Consider the following 20,810-nt stretch of genomic DNA (forward strand, 5'->3'; position numbering starts at 1 on the left):
AAAGGTTCCAATGTATGTAGGTGTTTTAAGTGGAAGTTTGCCAGAGAGCTCCGACTTTCTCTGATGTAATCGTGTAAGTCCAGGTTCCCCAGAATCCGAATTCCTGGTTGCCATCTGTTGATGGGTGGATTGGTTACCACCTGGGGTAATCTTCTTATTACTTGCACGAGTCATACTTGCTTGTAATCAAGTTGGTCCAGTGTTTCCACTGAGTGTTTAGAACCAGGGATTGTTAGTTCCTGGCGCATTATGACCAGCCGCACATTGTGTGAACAGACACTGACCAGGATGCCGATGTTTCCCACTTCAGACGCGTCCTGGATTTGGGTGTCGACAGTGCTTATTGTAATGGCGGCACTTACTCGCCATGACACAGCAACGTCTTCGTGTTCTGTGGTTTTTGAATGAGTGTGACCCTTGCCAAAAACCCTCCCACACCCTCGTGATGCTGCCGCCTCGGTCCGGAACTGCTTATTTGGGTTTCCCCTTATTCGCAGCTGTCCACCATATCTGATGGATCGTTCGCTATCCGCCACCTGCGACCCGCCCTGTACCTGAGGCTCGGCTAAATAAATAAATAAATAAATAAATATATATTTCCCTTTCCAATATATATATATATATATATATATATATATATATATATATATATATATATATATATATATATATATATATTGCTCCTTCATACAAAAGGTGTGTATTTGACATTTGAGAATTAATGATATTCATCGATATATTGCGTAGTTGTTAATCAGAAGGGAACTTCCGAAAGACTGGATACGAACCTGCATTTAATTATCCAAGAGCTCCATCACTTCTTCGGAACGTTAAACTTCGTCAAAGCCAAATATCTGCTTGATCTGAGGTTTCCCGACTGATTATACAACGTTCCCAAAATTATGAGGCATTTTATTTGTACAGATTAGCAGAGTGCTGCAAACCACGAGCCTCCAGAGAAGAAGAATCATCGCCTGATTTCATTCTAAGAAGTAAAATTTCTGAATCATTTTGAGTGACTGTGCTATGACTGTGTTACATATCATGAATGATTGATTGCTGGGACGAATTTAGAACTACATAAATACATAGATAGGAGGAAAAATTACACGAAGTGCATTTTGATAAACGCAATTACTGAGCTGCTACTGCACGCGAGAATAATCGCTCCGCAGTCCGGAGTCTCGCGGTCAAATGAAGGTCATGCCCCATTAGCACAGAATTAATTCAAAGAAACGGAACGGTGGCACTGCAGGCTCTTGAACTAAAACCTGTCTATCAGCGCGGCTCGAGAAATACCAGCTAAGATCGTGCTGCTTGCTACTTCGTATAATCTCAAGGTCTTGGAAATTAATGTGACTGTCAAGATTATGTGATTAATGTAACATTATATGGCACAACCAAACATTCACTATGACGCATCCACTACGTTTAAGAAATTAAATACTGTCTTAAGCAGATGTGGAAAGACAAATATGACTTTACGATCCTCGCTCTTTCTTTTCTCGTAGAAAAATAATTATGCAGCTGATTTCTTATCTAGACTTCCAGACAGATTAATGTCTTTCTTAGCTTACGCTGAAATATTTCCTTTGCACTACGTATAACTATTTCATTTCCCCTTTCCTAAATGTTCGAGAGGCTCCTTCTTCATTAATCCTGGCTAATTCATGAATTATGTGTAGCTGAATGGAGACCATCGTTTTTGAAAGCGATACTAATCGTGTTGTACTTATGGAGGATTTTTTCTTTTCTTGTACTTCTGGACTTTGCCGAGGTGACATTAGAAAGAAATGCCGTAATCGATGAAAAGGTAACTTTATAGCTCATAAAAATCACTATATAAACTAAAGAGGGTAGTTTCTGGCTAATACAGTTGTATTTCTACCACATCGAATTCAAACCAAGCATGGTGACACAGTCGTAAAGTAAACGGAATTGCGATAAGGAAGTGTGGGACCCAAATCAACGTCCTGCCATCTAAATTTGGGTTGTCCGTAAGTTCGATGAACACTCCGAGCGCAGCGCATCGTCTGTACCCACCGCTCTGTCAACGAAACATTAATCGCAACGATCCTTTGTACCACATGAGCTAAAATAACAACAGGTCGTAAAGGTGCTGAACGCGATACTATGTCATTCGTTCCAGATCGCTGCATTCCAAAGTATATTTCATTTGAACAATGTAAGTTGCACATTTTGATAGGAGAGCTCTGATATTTGGTAAATGAGACTATTTGGCACGAAGATTGTGTGCTGTAATATTTTTGTTCCCTCAATGAGCGGTTTAGACAGATGCCAGCTGTCATCTTCGGATGTACAATGTACCAGGAGAAAAACATTAGTATGACAACACAAGATTAGATAATATGGTATGGATCCAAGAAGTTGAAAAGAAAGCCATCTCCATACATATACTGCAATCCACTGTGCTTGTATGACGGACGATACCGTGTACCACTAGTAGTCATTTCTTTTCCTGTCCCACTCGCAACTGGAGCGAGGGACTGTCTACATACCTCTGTAGGAGCCTTAATTCCATTGGTCTTCGCGATCCTTTCGCCAAATGTGCGTTAGAGCCGGCTAGAATAGTTCTGCAGTCGTCTGCAGATGCATATTCTCTAAAAAATTTTAATAGTGTTTCCGGAAAACATCGTCTCAGGCACAGTGATTTTGGCTGTTACAATGTATGGACAAAAACTTTTGGAAGGTGGAAAGGACCTCGAGAAAGGGAAGATAGAAGCAGTGGACGTACAAGACAGAAATCTGTTCAATCAAAAGGAAAACTGTAGGGTAGTACAGCCCGAGAATTACCATCAAAACGACAAGAATCATATGGGCTGAAGACGTAAAAATAGCACAAGGAGAGAGAATGAGAGCCATGTAGACAGTCAGGAAAACACATCTAATGTCAGTGCTTGATACAGCAGCGTCCATACGCAAACAATTACACTACTGGCCATTAAAATTGCTACACCGCGAAGATGACGTGCTGCAGAGGCGAAATTTAACCGACAGGAAGAAGATGCTGTGATATGCAAATGATTTGCTTGTCAGAGCATTCATGCAAGGTTGGCGCCGGTGGCGGCACCTACAACGTGCCGATATGAGGAAAGTTTCCAACAGCAGCTGACCGGCGTTGCTTGGTGAAACGTTGTTGTGATGCCTCGTGTAAGGAGGAGAAATGCGTACCATCACGTTACCGACTTTGATAAACGTCGGAATGTAGCTTATCGCGTTTGCGGTTTATCGTATCGCGACATTGCTGCTCGCGTTGGTCGAGATCCAATGACTGTTAGCAGAATATGGAATCGATGGGTTCAAGAGGGTAGTACGGAACGCCGTGCTGGGTCCCAACGGCCTCGTATCACTAGCAGTCGAGATGACAGGCATCTTACCCGCATGGCTGTAAAGGATCGTGCAGCCACGCCTCGATCCCTGAGTCAGCAGATGGGGACGTTTGGAAGACAACAACCATCTGTACGAACAGTTCGACGACGTTTGCGGCAGCATGGACTATCAGCTCCGAGACCATGGCTGCAGTTACCCTTGACGCTGCATCATAGACAGGAGCGCCTGCGATGGTGTACTCAACGACGAACCTGGGTGCACGAATGGCAAAACGTCATTTTTTGGATGAATCCAGGTTCTGTTTACAGCATCATGATGGTCGCATCCGTGTTTGGCGACATCTCGGTGAACGCGCATTGGAAGCGTGTATTCGTCATCGCCATACTGGCGTATCACGCGGAGTGATGGTATGGGGTGCCATTGGTTACACGTCTCGGTCACCTCTTGTTCGCATTGACGGCACTTTGAACAGTGGACGTTACATTTCAGATGTGTTACGACCCGTGGCTTTACCCTTCATTCGATACCTGCGAAACCCTACAGCAGGATAACGCACGACCGCATGTTGCAGGTCCCGTACGTGCCTGGATACAGAAAATGTTCGACTGCTGCTCCGGCCAGCACATTCTCCATATCTCTCACCAATTGACAACGTCTGGTCAATGGTGGCCGAGCAATTCCCTCGTCACAATACGCCAGTCACTACTCGTGATTAACTGTGGTATCGTGTTGAAGCTGCGTGGGCAGCTGTATCTGTACACGCCATCCAAGCTCTGTTTGATTCTATGCGCAGGCGTATTAAGGCCGTTATTACGGCCAGAGGTGGTTGTTCTGGGTACTGATGTCTCAGGATGTATGCACCCAAATTGCGTGAAAATGTAATCACATGTCAGTTCTAGTATAATATATTTGTCCAATGAATACCCGTTTATCATTTGCATTTCTTCTTGGTGTAGCAATATTAATGGCCAGTAGTGTATTATTAATGGTATGGTAGTTAGATATCATTTTATAAATACAACTAAAACATATACATAATTTACAAATTTACGGACATATTATTTACGTAATTGATCATATCTAGTGTTCAAGAAGTCCGAGTGGTCTTCGGGGTACGAATTTCGAAGACACTCTTCAATAATATGTCTGGCAATCTGACTTGGAAAGCCACAGATGCAGTTCAAATGGTTCAAATGGCTCTGAGCACTATGCGACTTAACTTCTGAGGTCATCAGTCGCCTAGAACTTAGAACTAATTAAACCTAACTAACCTAAGGACATCACATACATCCATGCCCGAGGCAGGATTCGAACCTGCGACCGTAGCGGTCGCTCGGTTCCAGACTGTAGCGCCTAGAACCGCACGGCCACTTCGGCCGGCCACAGATGCAGTCCGGAGTCGTAGTCTTTCATTACCTGCATAATAGATAGTTCGGATCCTGTTGAGTGTACTGAATGTCCTACGGGTCAGATCGACATTCCACAGTTTATTGTTGACTTTGAGTAAGGTATGGAGCTCTGATGGAGTGTTATACCATTCTTGTGTAGTTGCAGATTTTCTTATATTACCTCAGAAGAACATTCTTTCTTCTCAGTTTGGTGATGGAATGATGCTCAGAGCAGGTAGACATAATTCTGGAGTGTACCAGTAACAGGCCGCACTGTTTGGTTTAGCTGAGTATGTACCGCATTTGTGTTGCAGCTGTTTATCCGTACACAGGAGCAGTATTCTGCAGCTGAGTAGATAAGTCGAGGGCAACTGATAGTGAGGTCGAGACTACAGAACTCAATGTTCTACGACATAACTTTCGGAGAAAATTATTTTCTGACCTCAATTTAGCTGCAGTCTTTATTAAATGTTGTTTAAATGCCAGCGTTCCCTGAAGTATAGCTTATAGGTATAGTGGATATTTGTTATGCGCAAGGTGCTTACTCACCAAAAATATATCCAGTTCAGTGTTGGCAAGGATATTACTCGATGAAGACAGACGGATTCAGTTTTGTTAGGGTTCCTGTTTGCGAAAGATATTGTCCCATTCTACTTAGGTCTTTAACTATAACCGAACGTTCTGTGGTGAGTTGGCTGGCATATTTGCAATAGTAGCGGTTCCTATTTACGAAACATATTCTCCCATTCTACTTAGGTCTTTCACCATAACCGAACGTTCTGTGGTGAGTTGGCTGGCATATTTGCAGTAGTAGCGGTTCCTATTTACGAAACATATTCTCCCATTCTACTTAGTTCTTTCACCATAACCGAACGTTATGTGGTGAGTTGGCTGGCATATTTGCAATAGTAGCGGCGTTATGACTGAGACTTGAGGCAGGCCGCTGTTAAGGGTCTTTAGGTTACTAGTGGCATAGCCTATAATTACTGGAAATGGCCGGTCTGTCAGCAAATTGCTAAGAAGTTGCGCTATCAGATGGAGCATCTGATAGCCAGCACCCTGCCTCCGTACAGTGTCGTAAGTTGCAGGAAGATGAATGAATACAGCAGAGCTCTACAGTTGCTTCTGGAAGCCAGCTTCTATGTATACTTTGATGAGGTATTTTGTCCGCAAAGCTACGTTCTGGTCGGAATTTGGCGTGTTCGGTAGGAATCTTTCCAAGTATCTCGAACACAGGTATTCTGTTATACGGCAGCCTCTCAAGTAATTTGTACATCATACGCAGAAGGGCAGTGGGACTATATCTTTGTTGTTGCGTTTATTTGATTTTAAGCTAACAATGATCTTCGTTTGCTTCATAAGTCGTGGAATGGGTCCTGTTTGCTGAATATTAGAGAAACATTGGGCTAGCCATGTCTTAGCATATCTACTACAGTGCAGAAAGAATGCTGGGTGTACCCCATCAAGACCTTGAGCTTTATCTGATTTAATGTCTTGTAACGCCGCTGAAATGCCTTCAAGGGTACATGAGAATAAACAAGCACTATGACGTGAACATCCTACCATCATGGTTCTCAGTTCTCGCTTCATTTCCAAGGCGTGAGAGCGGGAAACAGAAGGTTTAGATGTTGGAACGATGTGAGCAGGTCCCACATTCAGTTTTACGCGCTTGTAATTGCATGTTATTCGATGTACATGCACCATTTAGGTAACTGAGACCACGATTTTCTGCTTGATCATTCAAAATCATGTGTTTCGACAGTGTCTAGTTATTTCTGGCGACGCGTTACGTCAGGACTACGCAGCTGTTACACATAAAGTGTAAAAAAAACTATGCATGCGCACAAAATTTTTACGGGTAGTAATGTTGAAAGACGGTGTTCACACTGCCGCGTGATGAATATTGTTTTAGAGATTTTGATGAGCTCCTACGGGTTTCTTTTTGTGTGGGAAGATGAAGTGTTCGGTGTACGAGGCACCGACAGACACACTGGAAGAGCTGATTGCTCGTGTAGCTGAAATGCAAACATTATTCATGGAACATCCGGTTTTTCTAAGCGTGCTAGACAGTCATTAGTACGCAGAGACGAGTTGCACATTGATGTAAACGGACGACATTTTCGGCATCAACCTTGAATGTCAATAGACTCGAAACCTTCATGGACTATTAGAGGGAAAATGGCTCATGTGTGACATTTCTGCCGTGCAATGTAAAAAGTGTTCCTTTTTATCTCTTCTAAAAGCTCTAAATTGCTGTGTAAGTAGTTTTTTTACACCCGGTGTCCCTCATAAGAGTCAATATGCAGGGTGACCCAGAAGAAATACTCAGTATTCAGGGATATGACAGAAACGATAACTGAAAGCAAAAACGTCAGGAGAGCATGAGCTCTAAAATAACTATGAAAATTCCTCGACTGCCTGGAAATTGTCGTCTGTGGTCGATATTGATCGTCTTTCTTTCCGAACGGCATCACCCACATCTGTGCGGCATTGATCAAATTGTTGCCACCATCTCGCTACGACGGGACGCTACACTGCATATACCGCCAAAATTTCACAGTGAATCTAAGCACAGTTCAGACGTTTTCCCCACTGTAATCGTACTGCTACGTGCACTACAAGTTTGGAGCACGTTTCTAGCTGGCACGTCATTTCACTCTCACACTGTGATGCACTTGTTCTCCACACTCCAGCGGAACTGTGTCTCCAGGATATCAGGAAGATGTACTCTCTTCTGACAATACCCTGCTCTTTTTGCGCCATGGTCTTGGCGTGGAAGGACATGTATGACACATTTCTTAAAGTATCCTCCTGTACATCAGTCTGAATGTCGATGGTACGTCACTGGACTAGCATTCGGCTATAAAGAGTTAGGTTTCCCAAGGTATCCCAAAATCGCTTAAGACAAATACCTTCGTGGTTCCTTTGAAAGGGTTCCTGTCCTCTCCTTTAGTAATCCGGTCTTGTGCTCCGTCTCTTATGATCTCTTTCTTCAACGGCACTGTTTGGAAACAAACTAGATCCAAAATTCTTTCAGGTTCGCAGGAGGGCTTCTGTAAAGTTTGGAAGGTAGGAGACGAGGTATTGGTAGAAGTAAAGCTGTGAGGACGGGGCGTGAGTCGTGCTTGGGTAGCTCAGTTGGTAGAGCACTTGCCCGCGAAAGGCAAAGGTCCCGAGTTCGAGTCTCGGTCCGGCACAAAGTTTTAATCTGCCTGGAAGTTTCAAACTATATCCTTTCGGCCAATGTACTTACTGTTTACAAAAGCCGTTTTTCCATTAAAACCGCGATTGTTATTTACGTAATCTTACATTACATTTACATAATCTTACGTTTCCTTCGTGCGTTAGTTTGATGTACAGCTCTACTCTTAACAATGTCACTGCTGGTGAAGTAATTACGCGTTTGTAAATGCGAAGTATAAGGAGGGCAGTCAATGAAAACCGAACACCCACCACAACAGGGCTATGGAATAGTTCAGTTGAAAAGTAATCACCACAAACGTTAAGACGTTCATCGCCAATTGGAGACTAGACGGTCCATTCCTATTTCGTAGAAAGCGGTCGGCCGCTGACGGATCCAAAACCGCACTCGCTCTTGCACTTCCTCGTTCGACAGAAACCGACGTCCACGCATGTATTTCGTAAGTTTGCCGAAAATGTGAATATTACCCGGTGAGAGATCCTCCGGGATTTACAGAGGATGTTGCAATGTTTCCCAACCAAATCATTGCAGGGTACCTTCATCCCATAGGGGGCGGGGGGAGGGGGTAGGAGGGGGAGGAGGGGGGACGTTATCGCGTTACCGGATGACAGTATTCCTGGGTGTTTCGACTTTATCGCTCGTTGAAGTTTCTGCAAAGTGTCTTCATAGGACTGCCCGTTGATCGTGCTACCACGCATAAGGAACTCGACGAACAGAAGAGCTTTGAATCGAATAAGCCCATCATTAGCTTACCGAAACTGCTTTGAATTTATTTGGTGGGGGAGGTGTGGGATGTTTCCACTGTTGGCTTTACCATTAGCCTTCGGGTTGTCGGAATGCAGTCGGATGGAATCACCCTGCTGCACGACAGCGACCATCCCCACACTTCCAATCGAACGAAGGCTACGCTTCAGCGATTTGCTTGGGAAACACTGCAAGATTTTCCTGAAGAAAGACATGAAGACATGAGAGGACGTCGGTTTCAATGGAACGAGGAAGTGTAAGAGTGGGTGCGGCTGTGGATCCGTCCGCTGACGGAGTTCTATGAAACGGGAATTGATCGTCTCGCCGACCAGTAGGACAAATGTGTCAACGCGTGTGATGGTTACTGTCGAATTGAACCATTCCATGGTCCCGATGAGGGTGGTTCAAATGGTTCAAATGGTTCTAAGCACTATGAGACTTAACACCTGAGGTCATCAGTCCCCTAGAACTACTTAAACCCAACTAACCTAAGGACATCACACACACCCATGCCCGAGGCAGGATTCGAGCCTGCGACCGTAGCAGCCGCGTGGTTCCGGACTGAAGCGCCTGAAACCGCTCGACCACAGTGGCCGGCTATCAGGGAGGTATTCGGTTTCATTTGACTGCCCATCATATATACTAAATCTCAAATGTAAACCAGACAACTTATACCTGTCACCTACAGATGGGAGGTAGTGAGAAAGTAATGTTATGTTTCTTCAACAGGTGGCAGCAGTGGCAAGGAAGTAACTGCAACATGGCGGACGTGCGTTTGAGCTTTGAAGCGTGAGACGTCAACCGGGATTTATGGGTAGCATAATTTGGCGGATGAAGCCCAATTCAAACTCAATGGAATTGTCAATAGGCACAATTGTGTGTACTGGGCTGAAGATAATCCTCACATTACAGTTGAAAAGGCTGTGAATTTGCCTGGTGTAAATGTGTGGTGTGGTTTGTCTGCAAGGGGACTCATTGGGCCTTTCCGCTTTGAAGGTACTGTTACTGGAGAAACGTACCTAACAATGCTTGCTGACGACATATTCCCTGCCATTCGTGCATTATACGGTAATGATGAGTTTTATTTCCAACAAGATGGCACCCCGCCGCACTGTCATAGGGACGTACGAGCATACCTGGATCACAATGTGCCAGGGCAGTGGATAGGACGCAGGGGACCAATCGAGTTTCGTGCACGCTCTCCAGACCTCACGTCGCTGGATTTCTTCTTATGGGGCACAGTAAAAGATGAGGTGTACAAACGTAAACCACGTAAACTGGACACACTTTGGAATGAGATTCAGGCGGGGTGCGGAGAAATCTCATTGGACACTTTGGTACGATGTAGGGAATCAGTGGTGACTCGTACTCAGAAATATATTGATGGCCACCAGTTTGAACATTAATCACATTTGCAAAGTACATTTATTTTTCGAATTGGACTTTAAGCATTCCATTTCCAGAAATTTAACATTGTAGAACGGGAAATAAATTTTCTACGACGCTTCAAAGTGTGTATCCATTTTTTTTACGCACCCTGTATTTTAAGTTAAAATTAAAAATTGTATTTAATGGGAGAAATAAGAGGTGACAATAATGTTGGCTTAAATATGTTGTGAGAGTTCTTACCTTTATACTTTCTACATGTTTGCTGCAAGTCTGTTACATGTGTTGTCTTAACTACGCTAATAATTAATAATATATTGACTAATTAGTTCACAAAATGTTTCCGAACTTCAGGTAACAGTGGAGATTGGGAGTTGGTTTAATATGTCACAGTCAGTAGCAGGTGCGAGAGCTCGGTAAGACTTCGAGGCAGTCACATCTGATGCAGCGAAAGAAGAAGAAACGTCACAGCTTCAGTTAGTGTTACATGTTATGAAATTGTATAACAACCAACGACATAGAGAGTTACATTTTCAGATTAATTCTATTTAGTGTCTGAAAACCTTAACGTACCTTTGCTATGTTTGTATGTTGTGAGCATGTGGGGTTGATCTGCTATTCTGTTATTCTGCGCAACGGATTAATCTGAGATGTACCCTTTACTCTGTGGCTCCTGCAAGATGCAATTTCCACCGCCACACTACTACAGAAGTCAGACAGACGCTCCTAACGTTCTAAAGAGAAATGCCTGAAAAACTTTCAGCAGTAAATATCTTCTGGAGTCGTCCGCTGTAAGGAAATGACACACAAATTCACAAAATTTCTTATGTAAGTAGTGGGATACTGGGTACTGGAGTAGGGCTAGTTCGTGTAAGAAAAACATGAAAGTAACGAAAATTATTATTTATTTTGCAAAAATTCTGAGAAATCACAATGGCACTTTTAGTTATGAATTGAACAAGTTATATCCTGGTTCTTTTCGGAATTCGCTAATGAAATTTCTATACAAAATCTAAGATTGTTATTGACTTGGCAGAATGGCTGAGAGGCGCGCCTACTCAACTTGAATAATTATCTTTTAGAATGTTGCTAGGTACGGTCGAGGCTGTCGCGTGTGAAATGCAGTGAAGTGTACTGTGGCCGGCCGGAGTGGCCGAGCGGTTCTAGGCGCTTCAGTCTAGAACCGCGCTACCGCTACGGTCGCAGGTTCGAATCCTGCCTCGGGCACGGATGTGTGTGATGTCCTTAGGTTAGTTAGGTTTGAGTAGTTCTGAGTTCTAGGGGACTGATTAAGATAAGAGTTAAGTCCCATAGTGCTCAGAGCCATTTGAACCATTTTTATCGAAGTGTAGTGTTGTGGCTCGCGATAGCTGTAGCGCACAATACTGTAAGCTGCGATGACTGCTGTCTGCGCCGCTCGCTGCTGATAAATAAGATAACTCTCGTTCTATCTGGATTGACCTTCGCCAATCAAACTCTCCCTATGTCTTGATGAAGTCAAGGATTCCTATTCGCCCATAGTCCAACTATTGGCGTGTTACGCCGGTCAGATAACCAGTCCACCGCGATGCCACTCAAAAATTCGCTCGCAGGCGTTTAACTATAACTCTGTCCGTGTTCACCGCACAATAAATGTGTCGGCCAACACAGTGAACAATGCTTAATCACAAGGACTCAATATAGAGTCGCACTTCGATTCACTCTCGACAGAGGTGAAGTACTGAGGAGAGACTTGTTCCTCGCTCCAAGAGCGACAACGGAACGGTGCCTCTCCACGCCAGACGTGAAGGGGTATATCTTTTGGTCTCTTCCATTACTCCTTCAGCTCAAGGCGTCGGAAATATCGTCTGCCAATCAACATTGCTCTTCTAAAACGGGAGAATGACGTTTCGTTTAAGGCGACCAATCTGGAAATCCGTAGTATCGGCGTTTGGCGTTAGCTGTCTACCTGTGAAAATCTCTGAAATTGCGCGCTATGTGTATAGAATGCATAGGTTGGACGCTCCCACCCAATGTAGCGGAATTTGCTTTTAAGCCGAACACGGGGTCGTTCCCCCTTTCACTCGGACACACACTGTCTGCTCCACGGGCGGCCGAGGTTGACTCGTCCTCTGAAGGGACCGGCCTCCCGGTGTGTGGTCTGCTTCTCTCGAACTAAAAGCTCCTGTGACCGTCGTGTCTGGAATGTATGTGCGTACGCCAGCCTCGAGTATTTCAACCCTGGTGCGCACTTGTTATTTGCATATCGTTTACATGAATTCGTACAACATTAACTTTATCTTATGGAGTTCGGGTTCGAATGAAGCGTCTTGATGTGCGGAATATGATTGTGAGGGCGGAATATGTAAGCAATGAAGGTCAGGAGACCACGACGTCTTACAATGTGTATCCCGTCTTCACTTCCTGTGTCTGACACTGAGTCAGAGTCAGTGTCTGTCTTTGTGTAGTTTACTACGACTGATCTGTCAGATGTAGAGCCTGTAAGGATAAGCGGAAGTCATGTCGTGTGGGTCCTGCCAGTAAGCAGAAGAAGTTTTCCGCAGGCGGGTCTGCTGCCCCACCCAGGAGGAAGAAAGCCGCGCGTTTTTTACGAGGCGGTCCGCCAGCCCGGGCCCCACTCCTGCGCTGCGCGGCTCAGCCAGGCGTGGTCGCCGAAATGTGCAGCGACAGCAGACATAGGCACGGGGCCGCGGACAGGCCAGCCGAGCGTGGCGGCGGCGGCGGTGCACAGTGAAAGCGCACGCTGTCTGGTCTTGTCTTGTCTTGTCGCAGCCGCCGCGTAAAACAGGGCGGGGCCGCTTTCGCGCCCGTATCGCGGAAAAAGTCCGCAGCCGGGCTGGCGCCAGGAGGAAGCAAAACGCAGCCATTACAGGCGGAGCACGCGCTCTGATTGGTGAAGGACACGAAAGACAAACGGCCACCGCGCTCTTCGCGTAAGAATCAAATCGCACTACCCTTATTCGATTAATGATGATTACGAGTAGAGGTCTGTGCTGATGCTAATATCCGGAAAAATATCCGAGGATATCCGGTACTCTGTGGATAAAAGCCCACGCCGATGCAGATCTCCGTAGATATATTACTTGGTGCTGATAGGCACTTGGTGCAGGGAGTCGCAACTGACCCTTAACATAGACAAATGTAATGTATTGCGAATACATAGAAAGAAGGATCCTTTATTGTATGATTATATGATAGCGGAACAAACACTGGTAGCAGTTACTTCAGGAAAATATCTGGGAGTATGCGTGCGGAACGATTTGAAGTGGAATGATCATATAAAATTAATTGTTGGTAGGGCGGGTGCCAGGTTGAGATTCACTGGGAGAGTCCTTAGATAATGTAGTCCATCAACAAAAGAGGTGGCTTACAAAACACTCGTTCGACCTATACTTGAGTATTGCTCATCAGTGTGGGATCCGTACCAGGTCGGGTTGACAGAGGAGATAGAGAAGATCTGAAGAAGAGCGGCGCGTTTCGTCACAGGGTTATTTGGTAAGCGTGATAGCGTTACGGAAATGTTTAGCAAACTCAAGTGGCAGACTCTGCCAGAGAGGCGCTCTGCATCGCGGTGTAGTTTGCTGTGTAGGTTTCGAGAGGGTGCGTTTCTGGATGAGGTATCGAATATATTGCTTCCCCCTTCTTATACCTCCCGAGGAGATCACGAATGTAAAATTAGAGAGATTCGAGCGCGCACGGAGGCTTTCCGGCAGTCGTTCTTCCCGCGAACCATACGCGACTGGAACAGGAAAGGGAGGTAATGACAGTGGCACATAAACTGCCCTCCGCCACACACCGTTACGTGGCTTGCGGAGTATAAATGTAGATGCAGATGTACTACGATTTTCGGCTATCTGGGCTGCGTAGATCGATAACAATAACAATTATTCACTCGATGGACCGTAAGTCTGTCTTCCATTTTGAAAGCACAAGATTTGGGTCCAAAAACCATTGCGGTTAAAAGTGAAACAGGAAGTGACACAAAATCTGAGGTAGAATTCACTGAAAAAATTTGGGAATATATTGAAACTACAACAGGAGAGAGACATAAAAGTTAAGATAGACTCCTTAGCTTTATCAGATAACCTGTGATTCCACGTCAGTTTATTCACACAAAACAAAAATAAACAGGCATTATTAAAGAAACTACAGAAAGAGTTGGTCTCCAAATATTATATGAAAAAAAATACGATGGACATTGCGGAAGTAAGCTTCGTCATTGTTCTTGAGGAAGAAGACGCTACACCAGGTGACACAGGTGACGTGGAGTCAACGAGGGGAATGGCCGTCAGCCGAGAAGGAATGTCGCATGCGCAGGGCGCCGAAGAAGAGAGAGTAGCAGCCGTCTGACGTCCCCGAGGTTATTCGAGTACACACCACGATGGCAGGCGGGCGTGTACTGACAGTGTGGATGCCAATGAAAGTGCGTGCTGTTATCCGGTACGAATGGGCACTTACGACTAGTGTATTCGTTATAAATGAATGCCTACAGACAGTGAATGGTGAAGAGACCATGTCTTGTCGAATGGTTGGTCGCTGTTGCTGCATGTTCAAAGAAGGAATGCAGAGCGCGCAGAATGTAGGTCGAAGTCAACGTCCCTCAGCGTCCACGAATGAAAACATCGCTACGGTACAGGACACTGTGAATCGCAAGGCACCTAGTTCTACGAGAATGATTTCTTGAACTGGTTGCACGCTACGACAATTGTCTCTATGTCGGTGCGACTATGTAGAAACCTAGTTCAGGGTGTATAGATCATGATGTCACGGCGTACTTGTTTTTCGCAATCAAGTTTCCGTATGAAAAACAATGAAGAAATGTATTTTTGGAACGTCCCTCATTCATATCTTGCAACAACCTGACACAAAATTCCCAAAAACTAAATATGAGCAATAGAGTCACCTTTTCAGTTCAAGTATTTAGGGGAAAACATTCAAGAGCCTTGCCCGCAAAAAAATAATTACGAAATTCGATGCCACAAAATGCAAAGAACCTTCAGTCTTAAGAAAAGATATCTCTATAAAAAGGCAACTGAAAAATGCACGAAACTGAGACACCACGACACAGTCATCAAACCAGAGCGTCTTTATGCTGCCGAAACACACATTTCAGGCAGAAATAGAGGCACTGCAGTAAATGAAAAGAGGTGAGGAAAATTTCCCCTGAATTGTACTCAAGAAGGAACACGTAGACTACGAGGAAATAAAGAAATTTGAAAAGTAAACAACTATTCTTTTGGGCATGAAAATAAGCAAACTAACATTTGACAGTATGCAATATGTCACAACTGGCAACTACTCTACTTGCATCCCAGTGTTGTGGACAAGCTGAAGAACTATCCAAATTCAGTACTTACGACAGAAAACTGTAACTTACGAAACATATCAAGGATGTGGCAGGCAGGCTAGCTGTATTAAAATGTGGCCGTGCTGAGCCTCTATGTTCTTACATAGCGGATTTTAAATTACGAGCTCCGACTTCAGTAGATGAATTAGCAGGCCAGGCGCAAGCCTACCGTGAGAGCTCGATGTATCGAACAGATTAAAGTGATCTCCAAAATGTTTCCAGTTCGTCCCGAATCGGACTCCTGTGTCGTAATCACGGGGCCAATACCTCCCTTGAGCTGACTGCGACTATTACTTTCATACGGCTGCAGCAGGCTGGTGATCCGGAATGCGCGCTGGCCCAAAATTTTACTAGCCTTTGAAGTGGTCAACTGCGCGCTCCATCACTTTTATAAATAGGTCAACTGCGCGTGGTAGCCAGACTCAAGTCTATAGCGCGATCGAAGGAAAAACAAGTTGGCATTTCCTTTCACATTTTCCGAGGCTGAAGACTCTCTACGGCTGCTAAGCTAAACCTCTTATAGGTATAGCTGAAAATGCATGATAAGATACTCCCGCAATGGGGCACTCATCAAGAAATTTAAAGATACCCGGAAAGTAGCTTTATTTCTAATGATAATAACGGGAAACACTTTTTAAAGAAAATTGACATGTGTCATAATTCCATTTCTGTACTTTAAATTCAATTCTTGTAGTGTTGCAAATGCTTTTCACATTTATTGTTTTATCGTTGAGGTCCATGTGAATCACTCATTTTAATGTAGTGGTTGTCTGAGTTTTAACGATAGTACTGACCGAAAAAAAATCACGACACCAGAAAATAATTAATATAGAGTAATGAAATTCATCGAATACATTTGTCTAGGTATCATATTTAATTGATTAACATTACGAGATCACAGGTTAATGTAAGAGCGACGTAAGCCACTGAAAATGTGAAATGCTGGTCCGTTAATAACCGACGGAGCCACCAGAATGTTGAATCCAAGCATGCAAACGTGAATGCAGTGTGTTGTACGGTGCCGTGCGTCAGTTTGTGGGACGGAGTTCCATGCCTGTTTGCAGATGACCGGCCAATGCAGGAACGGTTATACTGTTTATGGATGACGCTGGATGTTTCGTCCGATGATGCCCCATATGCGATCGATTGGCGATTGATCTGATGATCAGCCGGCCGAAGTGGCCGTGCGGTTCTAGGCGCTGCAGTCTGGAACCGCGAGACCGCTACGGTCGCGGGTCCGAATCCTGCCTCGGGCATGGATATGTGTGATGTCCTTAGGTCAGTTAGGTTTAAGTAGTTGTAAGTTCTAGGGGACTAATGACCTCAGAAGTTGAGTCCCATAGTGGTCAGAGCCATTTGAACCATTTGATCTGGTGATCGAGCAGTCCAAGGCAACATGTTGACACTCTGTTGAGCATGTTTCGTTACTACAGCGATATGTGGGCGAGCATTACTCTGTTGGAAAACGCCCCATGAATGGCAGCACAACAGGTCGAATCAACAGACTGACGTAATCTGTAGGCAGGTGCGTTGGATAACCACGAGAGTGCTTCTGTTGTCACAAGAAATCGCACCCAAGACCTTAACTCTAGGAACACAACAGACCTCAACCCTGCACTCCAGCCGGCCGGAGTGGTCGTGCGGTTTTAGGCACTACAGTCTGGAACCGAGCGACAGCTACGGTCGCAGGTTCGAATCCGGCCTCGGGCATGGATGTGTGTGATGTCCTTAGGTTCGTTAGGTTTAAACAGTTCTAAGTTCTAGGCTACTGATGACCACAGCAGTCAAGTCGCATAGTGCTCAGAGCCATTTGAACCTGCGCTCCAGTGAGCTCTCGCTTGACACCACTGAAGTGCAAATGGCGGTGGTTTGAGGACAGTGGAATGTACGCTACAGTGCGTAAGGCTCGGAGCTATCGTTCAAGTAGTCGATTTGTAACGGTTCGTTGTGTCACAGTGTTGCCAACTGCTGCTCAGATTGCTGCTGCACATGTAGTTCAAAATGGTTTAAATGGCTCTGAACACTATGGGACTTAACATCTGAGGTCATCAGTCCCCTAGAACTTAGAACTACTTAAACCTAACTAACCTAAGGACATCACACACATCCATGCCCGAGGCAGGATTCGAACCTGCGACAGTAACGGTTGCGCGGCTTCAGGCTGAAGCGCCTAGAACCGCTCGGCCACAGCGGCCGGCTCTGCACGTGTAGTACGATGCTCCAGAACCATAAGCCAAACACGATGGTCTTCCCTGTTGGTAGTGGCACGTGGTCGTTCATAGCCCGGTCTTTCTAAGACCGTACATTCCCGAGACCACCGCTGCCAGCAGTCATTTATAGTGGCTACATTCCTGCCAAGTCTTTTCACCACATCGCAGAAGGAACATCCATCTTCTCGTAGTCGTAATACACGACCTCTTTCAAACTCGAATGAAAAGATGATTGAATCAAGACCCTAAGCTGTCGACAGGCATTGATATACAACGTGGACAGTAGAAAATGGGTGCCCCGACCAGGACTCGAACCCGGGATCTCCTGCTTACGTGGCAGACGCTCTATCCATCTGAGCCACCGAAGGCACAGAGGTGGTACGACTGTAGGGATTTATCCCTTGCACGCTCCCCGTGAGACCCACATTCCCAACTTAATGTCCACACACTCCATTCGTAGAGCCCCTGCCCACTACACTCATTACTCGCGGTAGACAATCTGACCGGGTCCCCAACGGTCTGAAAGGAAACTAACACTCACGGCCTCTATAGCGTGTATTTAAAGCAAACATGACTTTCGTCCTCATAGTGGCGCTGCAAGCCCCACTCTTACACGACTGGCGCGAAACTGGTAAACTCGTAGAGACATAATCTTTCAGACGTAAAAATACGCCTGCCAACTTTCGTTTTAGTCGCACGAGTCCTTCTTGGCGCTGCGTTTTTTTTCCGTCAGTGTGTGTGGATGTGATCTCAGAAAATTAATGCCGAATGTCCTGTGAAATGTCTCAGAATCTCTGGTTGTCCTTTCAGAACTTTTAGCATGGAAGGCCAAATTCCGGGTGGAAACCCACATCTCCTCCACTTTTAAAATCTGGTTCTCAAGTTTCCACTTAACCTTTATATAATCAGTCTGAAGCCTGACAACGTCTCCAGGTCTCCTACAAGCATACAACTTTCTTTCGTGATTCTTAGATCGTTAGTGATGAGTACATTACGCTCTGGGCATAATTCTGGCAGCTGGCTTCTTCTTTCATTCCTTTCCCCCAAGGCGTATTGACCTACTATTTTTCCTTACGTTCCGTTTCCCACTACCAAATGCCAGTCTCCCATCACAATCAAATTTACCCGTCTCTTAGATACCCGAAAAAATTCTTGTATCTCATCATACATTATTTCAATCTTTTCAATCAATGCTATCATCACAAAAATTTTCTCACTATTACAAAAAAGTCGAAAAATACTTTCCGTTGAAAAGCACACGATTAGAGCAGTTGATGAGAAGCATTTTTTTTATTTTTTCACTTAAGTTAGACATTTCCGGCAAAACATTATGCATTTCATTTAACGTTATGGGCAGTGGTGGCTATATAGACCTTGCCCCATAAATACGTTTTTTAATGTAATTAGCATCTTCGCTGGAAATATCGAGTGCACTGGGGGCAGCTTCTTTAAGAACTAATTTTAAACGTCTCTACCGTAATTCAGCACTAGCCTTCCGTTTTACAGTACTGGAAGTTATTCGTCTGTTAAGCTGTCAATGGCTACATGGCTATGAAAAAAATGGCTCTGAGCACTATGGGACTTAACATCTGAGGTCACCAGTACCCTAGACTTAGAATTACTTAAACCTAACAAACCTAAGGACATCACACACATCCATGCCCGAGGCAGGATTCGAACCTGCGACCGTAGTAGCAGCGCGGTTCCAGACTGAAGCGCCTGGAATCCCTCGATCACAGCGGCCGGCTTCATGGCTACGAGTGACTTTATTGTAAATAGAGAGTAGGCTGAAGACTCGTTAATAAAGTAGATACGTGACTTGCATGTTTTTACTGTGAACCTCCAAGCTGCTCCACATTTTGTTTGTCTGTCTTTACGTAATATATTTCTTCCAACAATAATCAACTTACGGCCTCTTTCACTTGCCATGTGTTCCACAGGAAGTCACAGTCCATCTTTAGATTACTAGTCACATGCCGGGAGTAGCAGCTGGTGCGCACAGCTCGCCGCTTTACACACTCGGAGAAAGTGACTAATGATAACAGTACTACCAACAGTTCAGTGCATACGTCACCAAGTAGGAAATAAAACACTCGCGCGCCGCCGACCTGTTTATAACATAACTCAGCACGCGCAGTCGACCTGTTTGCTGAAGTAATGTTGAACCTGCTCTCACGCAGCTGGGCAAGCAGTAAACCTTTTCGAACGCAATCGGGACCCACCCGCAGACACTACACCTGCTACCAGGATCATCGGTCCTTTTCTGTCCACAAATATTGTGAAGGAAAATATCTTAAATGTTGCCTAACCTCCTTATATCCGTCATTGTCCTTCCAAACCGGCATGTTGTTGCGATTATCTATATCCTCTACATAAAAAATAAAGTGTTGAGCGTTATTGATTGAGACACACTAAAGCACTATGCAGACGGAAAGCATTTTCTCTTTTCTGTGTTTGCTATAGCCTCAAGTGTCTCGGGCTGCAATCGACTTCATGGATGTCGATGTTGATTTATCATCTGTGACTGTGACTGTCGTCTACAGAGTATTTAATAACACGCTTTGATGAGGCAAAACATTGTATCCACCTGCTCAGTAGCGTGTTAGGTCCACCTCTGGATTCTCATCAAACGAGAGCACTGTTGCTGAAATTTTAAAGTTGTTATGTGATTTCATGTAACTTTTAACATTCTGAACCATCGAAACTGGTTAATGTGTTTTTTAAAAAATTGTGTGCAACCAGTTGGCTGACTACTACATTTTTTTATAACTGCATATACGATTGCTGAGCTCAAATGTTTAAAATATTAATTTTATTAAATCATCATAACCGGGTATTACTATGAACAGTCCGATGAATGGAAACAAGACAAGTTTTCCGGACCTTTCCGTTAGGGCTGTACAGGTATGAGCAGCCCTTAGGGACTCGCCTTCACACATTCTTTTTAAATATTTTGTGACTAAAGCCCTTCTCGCCTGTTATTTATTTTATACGTGACATGTAAGTCTCTGTCTTGTATTGTTAGTCAGTACTTACACTTTTTTAAACAAAAAAATTTTCCCATAAATGTGTAATTATGTTATAGACCACTTTAAATGTTTAAATTCTGATGAAGGCACTTTAGAAGTGTTGAAACCTGGTTAATAAGACTAAAAAATTGTGACCGAGGGCTCATTTGTTTC

General features: G+C 44.5%; 1 non-coding gene across 1 annotated transcript; it reads right to left on the minus strand.

The window, feature by feature from the left end:
- Positions 1-17,922: 17,922 nt before the first annotated feature.
- Trnat-cgu lies at positions 17,923-17,997 on the minus strand. The gene has a single exon. It is a non-coding gene; the product is annotated as a tRNA-Thr (tRNA).
- Positions 17,998-20,810: the final 2,813 nt, after the last annotated feature.

The sequence above is a fragment of the Schistocerca piceifrons genome, chromosome 1 (assembly GCF_021461385.2).
Source record: "Schistocerca piceifrons isolate TAMUIC-IGC-003096 chromosome 1, iqSchPice1.1, whole genome shotgun sequence".
In the NCBI taxonomy this organism is placed as follows: domain Eukaryota; kingdom Metazoa; phylum Arthropoda; class Insecta; order Orthoptera; family Acrididae; genus Schistocerca; species Schistocerca piceifrons.